We start from the raw sequence: 10,086 nt of genomic DNA, 5'->3' as shown, positions 1-10,086 counted from the left end.
GCCCACAGGAATGCTGGATAAAGGGGGCCTTGAGAGCTAAGGAAGTCCTCCTCTTCCTCCCGCTGTTCTGCCTCAAGCGCCCTGTCCATTATTCAACAAAGCGTGTGCTCCAACAGGAAGACTAGAGGGACAGTGTCGCTGATGCATGCATTGTCGCTGCTCACCATCCTCGTGGCCTCCTCAAATGGTGACAGGACAGTGCATGCATCCTTGATCAGTAGACACTGGCATGGCAAAAAGAAGCCAATCTCCCCTGACCCTGTCCTAGTGCCATACTCACACAGGTACTCATTGATGGCCCTCTGCTGCATGTGCAGCCGCTGCAGCATTGCCAATGTTGAGTTCCACCTGGTGGGTATGTCACAAATGAGGCGGTTGGTGGACAGGTTGCACTCCCTTTGAATGTCAACCAGTCGAACACTGGCATTGTATGACCGGCAGAAATGACCACAGACTTTTCTGGCCTGCCTCAGGAGATCCTGCAAGCCTGGGTACCTGCTCAAGAACCACTGCCCCACCAAATTCAGGACGTGTGCCAGACATGGGACATGTGTCAAGTGTCCCAGTCGGAGGGCGGAGAGAAGGTTGGTGCCATTGTCACATACAACTATTCCTGGCTGAAGCTGGTGTGGCATCAACCACCTCTGAGCCTGCCCCTGCAGAGCTGACAGAATCTCTGCCCCAGTGTGGCTCCTGTCCCCTAAGCTGACCAACTTAAGCACCGCCTGGCATCTTTTCACCTGACTACATGCGTAGCCCCTTGAACACTTATGGAGCACTGCTGGTTCAGAAGAAGAGGCCATAGAGGAAGAAGAAGAGGAGGGGGTGGAGGAGAGAGTTGTGGCAGAATCACCACTAGCATTTTGGAGGCGTGGTGGCAGAACAATCTCCAACAATACTATACCCTGTCCTGCATCCTTCCCAGGTGCCAGCAGAACTACCCAGTGCGCCGTGAAGGAAAGGTAACGTCCCTGTCCATGCCTGCTGGACCATGAGTCAGCAGTATCATGCATCTTACTGCTGACCACCCCGTCCAATGAGGCCAAAACTTTGCCTTCCACATGCCGGTAGAGAGCCGGAATGGCCTTCCGTGAAAAGAAATAGCGTTTTGGAACCTGCCATTGAGGTATAGCACATTCCACAAATTCACGAAAGGGGGCAGAGTCTACCAGCTGAAAATGCAGCAGTTGCAGTGCTAGCAATTTGGCCAAGCTAGCATTCAGATGCTGAGCATGTGGATGGCTGGGACCAAATTTCTTTTTATGGTTCAGCAACTGGGGTAGGGAAATTTGCCTGCTAAAATCAGATGGTGGTGTACTGCTAGCAGATTGGCTGCAAGTACTTGGGACACCTATTGCTATACCTTCATTCCTCTCAGTGTTGTTGAGAGGACTGGAGATATAGTGGGGTTGGAGATCCCAGAAGAGGAGCAAGGAGAGGTCCACCTTGTTCTTTGGTGTGGGTCTTTTAAGTGCCAACAGACTGCATGGGAGGTCGTCATATGTCTGGTCAAGCGGCTGCTATTCTGGCCACGCTTGATCCGCATTAGACATAGGTTGCAAACAGCAGCGGTGCAATCTCCTGCACACCTGTCGAAAAAGACCCAAACCAAGGAACTTTTAAAAGTCAGCAGGGAGTCAGCAGCGCCCTGCACCTGCGGAGCTCTGCGGTGTGATGCAATAGGGTGGCTGCCCTTAAGCTGCCCCCTAGAGGACATCCTGCCTTGTTGGAGTTGTGTCTCCTCCTCCTCCTCTCTTCTCTCAGGCACCCATGTACAGTCAGTGACCTCATCATCCCCTCCCTCCTCGTCACTGGAACAAACTTGGCAGTATGCTGCAGCTGGGGGAACATGACTGCCAGTTTCTTGTCCTTCTTGGGCACCCCCTCTCTCTAGGCTCACGTTCTACCTTCCTCAACCTGGGAACCAACATCGGAGCCTTCAAATCACTGCGCATCCTCCAGCAGCATGTACCCGACATTGTGGTCAAATAATTCTGGGGACTCCTCCGTGCATGATGGTGGGACTACAGAAGGAGTGACTGTGGAAAAGGAACCGGTGGAATAGGCTGCTTTGGCAGCTGCGTTGGAAAGCAAACTACTCTGAGCCTGGGTGACAGAGGATGAGGAGGATGAGAATGGATTTGTTATCCACTCCACCAACTCTTCTGCATGTTGTGGCTCAATAACATGGCCAGCAGCAGAAAAAAAGAACAAGCGTGCCCCACGGCCACCTGCAGAGGATGCATGTCCACGACCAGCACTGTTAACTGTAGACACTGAGGCTGCTTGCCCTCTTTTAGTGGCCTGTGAGAATCTGCCTCTCCTTGGTGGCCTTCCAGACATGATGTATATTTTGTTTTGCAACACCACACTACACTGTATTATATACTGTGTACACCACCAGAAAAGTATTAGAAACTGTACACACTGTATTAGATACTGTGTACACTGCCTGAAGTGTATTAGTAACTGTACTACAGCTGCACTGTATTTTATACTGTGTACACCACCAGAAGTGTAGTAGAAACTGTACACCCGAACATCAAGCTCATCCCTACTGGGGATAATGAAATCTGTACTGGTCACTGCTGGGGACACTAGATCTGTACTGGTCACTGCTGGGGATAATGAAATCTGTACTGGTCACTTCTGGGGACACTGAGATCTGTACTGGTCACTGCTGGGGACACTGAGATCTGTACTGGTCATTGCTGGGGACACCAAGCTCCTAGAGGCAGTTTTAGTTGTTTTGTTGTCAGAAGCAAAAAGCCATAAATCCGATAACACTGAGCAATATGATTGGTTGGGATAGTAGTGTAGCACCCTTGGGTTTAGGCAGGGTTGCTCCTAAATTTACCTGCCAGGTATAGCTACATTGGTCTATTGTTAGGGATCAATTGATTTCACGATAAGTCTGTAATTGTTGCACTTTTCTCTTCTGCCACTAGGTGGCCGGGTACTTGGTGGCATTAGATATGAGAAGGGCAGAGCAAGGTCAGGTTATGGGTATATGGGGTATCTCAGCCAATGGGCAGGGGTTTTCTTAAATTCCTTGTCCTGCTGGTAGAACCTATAAAATTAAGAGTCAGGTAATCTGTGTTCTGTGCCACCTGGACGGCTGTCTGGGTGGCCGTGTGTAGCCGGGGTATTGTCCCGGGCTGCTAGGCCAGAGTTTGGGCCTATCCCGGGGACATCTGGCTTCTAGGCTGTCTGAGGGCCTATCCAGAAGAGAGCAGCACAGGGTTGGGATTGCGGCTTGCAGTCCAACCAGAAGTGACGGTTCTGCTGGACGGAAAAACTGTTGTGGTCAAAGGTAGAGGGGAAGCTGTTACCAGTAAGGGACTGTCCGCCTAATTACCAGGGACCACAGTGAGGAGCTGAAGCAAGTACCGGAGTCTCATTCTCAACAACCGGGGACAGTGAAGAATTGGGAAACTTCAGTGGGAATCATGCCAGAGACCCAACCAGCGGAGGTGATGCTTGCAGAGCAGCCTTGTGTGTCAAGCCAGGGACCGACCAAACCAGCGTGGGTGAAGCTTGAGAAGCATCTGGAGTGCCAAGCTAGGGACCCAGCAGAGAAGCAGGGGTGATACTTGATGAAGATACCACCATGAAGTTTGGAGGCGTTCAAGGGATTCAGCGGCAGTGAATTAGAGGGTCTAGTGAGAGATCGGGAGCTCAGTGGGCTGAAGAACTACAAGGAGAGATTGTAGTAAAAGAGAAAGGAACGTTTGTGTTAAGAACTGTTAAAGACTTTTACCATAGGAAACAGCAATCCTGCACATGCAGATGTGGCATCTTGCTGGATGCCTTTGCCTGCAGGCCTGTTCTCCTATTGAAGTCTCAGAGCCTGCCAATTAATCTTGCAGCTAACTAAGGGTGTCCAGGCCCAAACTCTCTTCCCCCCAAAAAGATTAAGAGAAATAAACTTTCTTTTTCATTCCAGAAGTGTCTGGTGCCCAATAACTGCAACTATTCTGCACCCACTATGCCTCACAACTACATACAGAAGGATGTCAGCTATCCCTGGCCCTAGAGGTTCTCATCAGTCCAAAGGAGGCCTGGGACCTTGCTACAGTAGTAACATAGTGCATTATATTGGTCATTCCTGGAGACACTGAGATCTGTACTGGTCAATACTGTGCGGTATTGATGTCTATACCTGTTACTTCTGGGGACACTAAGATCTCTACTGGTCAGTGCCCGGGACACCGAGCTCAAAGAGGTCAATGTTGCCACTAGGGATGGGTGAGCATAAGGTCGGGCCAAACATTTGCATGTTCAGCCATTCGCCAAACACCCGAATATGCAGGGTGCTCGCTGGGTGTTCGCCTCGCCGAACACCCTGCAATGCACTGTGGGCTGCACAGTGCATTCTGCCCCCTGATTGGGCAAAGCTTTGCCCAATCAGGGTGCAGTGTAAGCTGGTTGTTAAAGTGGAGTTTCAGGCTTTTTTTGTTTATTAAAAGTCAGCAGCTACAAAAAAGTTTACCGAGGGTTGTGGGGATGAGGCACTTCTCCCCATCAACATGGGGACAAGGTGCTTTGGGGGGGCCGCTACCCCAAAACACCCTCCCAATATTGAGGGCATGTGGCCTGGTACAGTTCAGGAGGGGGGGCACTCTCTCGTCCCCCCCTCTTTTCCTGCGGCCTGCCAGGTTGCGTGCTCGGATAAGGGTCTGGTATGGATTTTTGGGGGAACCCCACGCCATTTTTTTTAAATTTTGGTTCGAGGTTCCCCTGTGGGGAATTCCCATGCCGTTTTTATCAATTAACTTTTATGTGTATTGCTGGGACCGACAATTCATTAATAGACAGCGCTAGCACTTTTAAATTACTTTTTTTTCCTGTAATTTTGCTGTCAGACTGTTCTAAACACGGGAAACATGCGCCACTTTACAGGCATACTATAGACAACCCCCAGGTACGAAATTTAAAGGAATATTACACTTTTATTGTTTGACTTTAAGCATTATTAAAATCACTGCTCCCGAAAAAACTGCCATTTTTTAATTTTTTTTTTGCATTGATACATGTCCCCTGGGGCAGGACCCGGGTCCCCAAACACTTTTTATGACAATAACTTGCATATAAGCCTTTAAAATGAGCACTTTTGATTATTCATGTTCGTGTCCCATAGACTTTAACGGTGTTCGCTTGTTCGAACAAAGTTTTTGCCTGTTCGCATGTTCTGGATGCAAACCAAACGGGGGGTGTTCGGCTCATCCCTACTGATTGGACTTGATTAGGAAAGCCACACACATGTCTATATAAGACCTTACAGCTCACAGTGCATGTCAGAGCAAATGAGCATCATGAGGTCAAAGGAACTGCCTGAAGAGCTCAGAGACAGAATTGTGGCAAGGCACAGGTCTGGACAAGGTTACAAAAAAATTTCTGCTGCACTTAAGGTTACTAAGAGCACAGTGGCCTCCATAATCCTAAATAGAAGATGTTTGGGATGACCAGAACCCCTCCTTGAGCTGGCCATCCGGCCAAACTGAGCTATCGGGGGAGAAGAGCCTTGGTGAGAGAGGTAAAGAAGAACCCAAAGATCACTGTGGCTGAGCTCCAGAGATGCATTCAGGAGATGGGAGAAAGTTGTAGAAAGTCAACCATCACTTCAGCCCTCCACCCATCGGGGCTTTATGGCAGAGTGGCCCGACGGAAGCCTCTCCTCAGTGCAAGACACATGAAAGCCCGCATGGAGTTTGCTAAAAAACACCTTAAGGACTTCAAGATGGTGAGAAATAAGATTCTCTGGTCTGATGAGAACAAGATAGAACTTTTTGGCCTTAATTCAAAGCGGTATGTGTGGAGAAAACCAGGCACTGCTCATCACCTCTCTAATACAGTCCCAACAGTAAAGCATGGTGGTGGCAGCATCATGCTGTGAGGAGGGGGGGGTTTCAGCTGCAGGGACAGGACGACTGGTTGCAATCGAGGGAAAGATGAATGTGGCCAAGTACAGGGATATCCTGGATGAAAACCTTCTCCAGAGTGCTCAGACTGGGCCGAAGGTTTACCTTCCAACAAGACAATGACCCTAAGCACACAGCTAAAATAACGAAGGAGTGGCTTCACAACAACTCCGTGACTGTTCTTGAATGGCCCAGCCAGAGCCCTGACTTAAACCCAATTGAGCATCTCTGGAGAGACCTAAAAATGGCTGTCCACCAACGTTTACCATCCAACCTGACAGAACTGGAGAGGATCTGCAAGGAGGAATGGCAGAGGATCCCCAAATCCAGGTGTGAAAAACTTTTTGCATCTTTCCCAAAAAAGACTCATGGCTGTATTAGCTCAAAAGGGTGCTTCTACTAAATACTGAGCAAAGGGTCTGAATACTTAGGACCATGTGATATTTCAGGTTTTCTTTTTTTAATAAATCTGCAAAAATGTCAACAATTCTGTGTTTTTCTGTCAATTATTATTATTATTATACAGTATTTATATAGCGCCAACAGTTTACGTAGCGCTTTACAACTTGAGGGTAGACAGTACAAGTACAATACAATTTGATACAGTAGGAATCAGAGGGCCCTGCTCCTTAGAGCTTACAATCTAAGAGGGGAGGTCAAGAGATACAAGAGGTAATAACTGTGGGTGATGTGCTGATTGAGAAGATAAATGTACAGTTGTTAGGTGGGGGCCAGATAGGCTTCTCTGAAGAGATGAGTTTTCAGGGATCGTCTGAAAGTGGATAAAGTAGGAGAAAAACGGACGGATTGGGGTAGAGCATTCCAGAGGATGGGGGAGGCTCTGGAGAAGTCCTGAAGGCGAGCATGGGATGAGGTGACAAGGGAGTTTGAGAGCAGGAGGTCTTGGGAGGAGCGAAGAGAACGATTAGGTTGGTATTTTGTGACTAGGTTAGAGATGTAGCTAGGGGCCAAGTTGTGGATGGCTTTGTAAGTTATAGTTAGTATCTTGAATTTAATTCGGTGACTGAGTGGCAGCCAATGGAGGGATTGGCAGAGGGGTGTAGCAGACGCTGAGCGGTTTGTGTGGTGGATGAGCCTGGCCGCAGCGTTCATGATGGACTGAAGTGGGGATAGCCTATTTAGAGGTAAACCAATGAGGAGGGAGTTGCAGTAGTCAAGGCGGGAGATGACCAGGGAGTGGATTAGAAGCTTTGTGGTGTCAATGGTTAGGAAGGGGTGTATCTTGGAGATGTTGCAAAGACAGAGGCGGCAAGCTTTGGATAGTGATAGAATGTGGGGTCGAAAGGTTAGTTCAGAGTCCAGGATTACACCTAGGACCTTGGCGTGGGGAGATGGGTTGATAGTTGAGCCGTTGATCTTGACAGGGAGATCAGGGGAAGTGGCACCTGAGGGAGGAAATATCATGAGCTCGGTTTTGGATAGGTTGAGTTTGAGAAAGTGATGTGACATCCAGGCTGATATGTCTGCTAATAAGTTGGTAATGCGTGAGGAGACAGATGGAGAGAGCTGGGGGGTGGAGAGATAGATTTGGGTGTCATCAGCGTAGAGATGATATTTAAAGCCGTGGGAGGCAATCAACTGACCCAAGGAGGTGGTGTAGATTGAGAAAAGAAGAGGTCCGAGAACAGAACCTTGGGGGACCCCAACGGAAAAAGGAAGAGGAGAGGAGGAAGTAGAGTTGTAAGTGACACTGAAGGAGCGGTGGGATAGGTAGGATGAGAACCAGCGAAGAGTGCAGTCACGGAGACCAAAGGAGTGGAGTTTTTCGAGGAGGAGTGGGTGGTCCACTGTGTCAAAGGCAGCAGAGAGATCCAGGAGAAGTAGTACAGAATAGTGTCCATTGGCTTTAGCCATTAGTAGGTCATTTGAGAGTTTAAGGAGAGCAGTTTCCGTGGAGTGTTGAGGGCGAAAACCGGACTGAAGGGGATCAAGAAGTTTATTCATGGTCAGATGGTCACTTAATCGGTTGTAGACCAGTCTTTCAAGAAGTTTGGAGGAGAAGGAGAGTAAGGAGATGGGACGTAAGTTGTTGAGATTGGTGGGATCCAGTGAGGGCTTTTTTAGTATGGGGGTGACTAGTGCATGTTTTAGAGAGTTTGGGAAGATGCCACAAGAGAGGGAGAGGTTGAAAATGTGAGTTAGAGAGCGTAGAATCGAGTCAGAGGGTGAGCGTAGCATTTGCGAGGGAACAGGATCCAGGGGGCAAGTGGTTAGATGAGTGCTAGATAAAAGTTTAGCAACCTCAGTAGTAGTAGCAGGGTTGAATGAGGGAAGTAATGACTGTATCTGTGGACATGGGGTGTTGCATGGGGGAGGTTTTTGCGCATTGGCGATCTCCTCATGAATTGTATCAATCTTAGTTTTGAAGTGATTGGCAATCTCCTGGGCGGTGATTGAGTTGGTGGGTGGAGGCAGTGGAGGACAGAGTAGAGTGTTGAAGGTAGAGAAGAGTTGACGTGGACTGGATGAGAAGGTGTTGATGAGTGTGATAAAGTAGGTCTGTGAAGGCAGGAGTAGTATTTTAGGAGGGCAGATTTATATTGTGTGAAGTCTTCCTGGGTCTTAGTCTTATGCCACAGGCGCTCAAGAGCGCGGCTACGTTTTCTGAGACTTCTGGTGTCATCTGTTTGCCAGGGTTGTAGCAGTCGGGGCCTAATTCTGCGTGTAGTGAGGGGGGCCAGCTTGTCTAGGGAGGAGGACAGTGAGCTGTTGTAAATGAAAGTAGCTAGGTTGGGGCAGGACAGGGGGGAGATTTTGTCATAGAGGTGATCAGTAGCAGAGTAGAGAAGAGAAGGGTTGAGGTGGCGAAGGTTTCTGGTCAATATGGGGTGCTGTGTGTACATTAATGAGGAAAAAAAATGAACTTAAATGATTTTAGCAAATGGCTGCAATATTATTATTATTTTTATTATACAGGATTTATATAGCGCCAACAGTTTGCGCAGTGCTTTACAACATGAGGACAGACAGTACACTTACAATACAAATCAATACAGGAGAGATCAGAGGGCCCTGCTCATTAGAGCTTACAATCTAGAAGGGAGGGTCAAGTGGAAACAAAAGGTAATAACTGTGGGGGATGTGCTGATGGAAAAAAAAAAATTACGTTGTTAGGTGTGGGTAGGATAGGCTTCTCTGAAGAGAAGGGTTTTCAGGGATCGTCCAAAAGCTAATAAAGTAGGAGATAAACTGACAGATTGGGGTAGGGCATTCCATAGGATTGGAGAGGCTTTGGAAAAGTCCTGGAGGTGAGCATGGAAGGAGGTTACGAGGGAGCCAGAGAGCAGAAGGTCTTGAGAGGAATAAAGAGTACGAGTAGGTTGGTATTTAGAGACTAGGCTAGTGATGCAGCTGGGGGCAAAATTGTGGATGGCTTTGTACGTAGTTGTTAGAATTTTGAATTTAATTCTTTGGCCGAGCGGAAGCCAGTGGAGGGATTGACAGAGAGGAATAGCAGACACAGAGCGATTGGTAAGGTGGATGAGTCTGGCAGCAGCATTCATGATGGATTGAAGAGGTGATAGACTTTGTAGAGGTAAGCCAATGAGAAGGGAGTTACAGTAGTCGAGGCGAGAGATGACCAGCGAGTGAATTAAGAGCTTTGTTGTGTCATTGGTTAGAAAGGGGCGTATTTTGGAGATATTGCGGAGGTTGAGTCGGCAGGATTTGGACAGTGATTGGATGGTTGCTTGAAGGAGAGTTCAGAATCCAGGACTACACCTACACCTAGAACCATGTGGGGGATGGGCTTATAGTTGTGCCGTTGATTTTGACAGAGAGATCAGGGGAAGGGGCACATGGGGGAGGAAAAATTATAAGTTCGGTTTTGGATAGATTGAGTTTGAGGAAGTGGTGTGACATCCAGACTGATATATCTGATAGTAAATTAGTGATACATGAGCAGACAGAGGGAGTGAGCTGAGGGGTAGAGAAATAGATTTGGGTGTCCTCAGCGTAGAGGTGGTATCAGTTGACCCAGGGAGGTGTAGATTGAAAATAGAAGAGGTCCAAGAACAGAACCCTGGGGAACCCCAACAGAGAAGGGAAGAGGAGGAAGTAGAGTTGTAAGAAACGCTAAATGTGCGGTTGGATAAGTAGGAAGAGAACCAGCGAAGAGTACAGTCACGGAAACCAAAGACGTGGA

Source organism: Aquarana catesbeiana, linkage group LG01 (genome assembly GCF_042186555.1).
Source record: "Aquarana catesbeiana isolate 2022-GZ linkage group LG01, ASM4218655v1, whole genome shotgun sequence".
NCBI lineage: Eukaryota > Metazoa > Chordata > Amphibia > Anura > Ranidae > Aquarana > Aquarana catesbeiana.
This window is presented reverse-complemented; position numbering follows the sequence as displayed.